Source organism: Myotis brandtii, unplaced genomic scaffold, assembly GCF_000412655.1.
Source record: "Myotis brandtii unplaced genomic scaffold, ASM41265v1 scaffold344, whole genome shotgun sequence".
NCBI lineage: Eukaryota > Metazoa > Chordata > Mammalia > Chiroptera > Vespertilionidae > Myotis > Myotis brandtii.
In genome coordinates this window covers 3543270-3545390 of record NW_005363247.1, presented here as the reverse complement: position 1 = coordinate 3545390, position 2121 = coordinate 3543270, and positions in this window count along the sequence as shown.

Genomic DNA, 2121 nt, shown 5'->3' with positions numbered 1-2121 from the left:
AAAATGTCCGTTTGTCCATCCATATCGTAAATATGATGCAAAATATATTAAGCCAGATTGTCTCTTCACTCATATTAGTAGAATTCCAATACTGCCTCCAAACCCAGCAGTTACAACACCAAAACCATCACCATCTTCTAGTAGTTAATTCGGCCATTACTTCCCTTATTGTAAGAAAATAGAATGTCCCATCTATCATCGAAAGCACTGTAGATTTAACACTCAGTGTACAAGACCTGATTGCATGTTTTATCCTCCCACCGTTACTGTACCACACAACATGCCCTGAAATGGAGTCGACCTCAAACCAGTGAATGACACCCAGTCCTACCTGGCAGAAGACCATGAAGTTTGAAAGTATCCATCTACTGATGAAAGAGATTGTACAGAACTTGTCAAATCTTTGAAACTTTGAATATATTGCTTTAATAATATGAATAAAAAATTCACACACATACAGAAAAATCTTTCCCTTACCTTTGCCACAAACACAAATAGCAATGAGAACACTTACAGTTTATTGTCTTTTACTTCATCTATACTGAAAATATATTTACTTTGTTGGTAAAATCCTAGAAGGCAGAAAATATCAACTGCTTTTCACTTCTCTTAAGGCAGGAAGAGAGCTGGTATTTTAAAAATGAATTTCTAAAAGTCCAGTATTGAATTCATAAGCTATTTCTCAATGGAGAGGACACAGGTGGCAATTGTGTGAGGAAAAATAATCTGGTGTTTTCAGCTACAGAGCAGAAGGGATGTGTATAAAGATTACTTCTGTGAAGCCCTGGGCAGGTGGCTCAGTTGGTTGGAGCAGCATCCTCTACAGTGTAGAGTCTACACCAAAAGGTTATTTGTTTGATTCTGACCAAGGTACATACCTAGGTTGTGGGTTCAAACCAGCCCAGGTGTGTTCAGGAGGCAATCAATTGAAGTTTCTGTCTCACATTGATGTTTCTCTCTCTCTCCTGCTTCCTTTCTCTATAAAATAAATAAAAAACAAATCCTTGGGCGAGGATTAATAATAATAATAATAGAAATAAAAACAAGAAAAACAAACTACTTCTGTGAGGTGAGAAGAACATGCTGGACCACTTTGTTCTTTACTAAAGTTCTGACCAGGATCAGCACTCAGAAATAGGACTTGCCCCATTCTTGGATATTCCCAAACACCTGATATACTAATGCAAATGCCAGCATGGGGACAGAGTTGAGATGAGGAGGGGAGAGATTCTCATTTCCTGCTGCCCATCTTCAAACTCAACCTGTTTTCTGAGGACAGAGGACCTTACTCTCCATGAATAATTTAGTGGGATTGAATACTCTAACAGCACCTCTACTCCAGGGCCTATTCTAATCTCAGTGCCAAAGAAGCATGTATTTGTCATTTCGTGGTTAATTCATTATGCCTACATTAAATACATTTGAAATAACAATTTGAATTGTACCACTCAATTGTAGATAACACATAATTTTTAATCATAGTGAGCCAAAGGAATAAGATTAAATGCACCAGTACTCTGAAGGTAAGCAATAAATATCTATCCCATTACTTGTTAGTGTCCAAGGTTCAGAACACATTATCACCTTTATAACTGAACAATGCCTCTATTTCATTCTGTTAAAAAATAATCTCTGTATATAAAAGGCTAAGTGTCCATCTGTCCAACCGGTAGCTATGATGAACACTGACCACCAGGGGGCAGATGCTCAACACAGGAGCTGCCATGACATGCACTGGCCATTTAAAAATAAATGGCACCACGGACTTGGTGCAGACAAACCAACATGTGCCTTCCCCCAAGTGGGACACAGGCCTCACCACCACCCCGGAGCAACACCCCACCATATTGCAGCCAACGCTGCCAAGACCCCATGGTGCAAAATGCGGCCCACAGCCCAGCCCAGCCTGGAAACGGTGGCTGTGGGCACCAGGTAATGATGTCACAAAGCAACGCCCAGCTCCCTCTCCCTAGCGACTGGCCTCCTTAGAGTTTCTTCAGCCCAGGAACCCGACTTGCTTTATAGCCAGGTGCAAACAGTTTACAGTTTAACTAACCAAGTGTTTGTGAAGCGTTTTCCCATGCCTCATCTCATTTGATCCCCACAGAAGTCCTGGAGTAG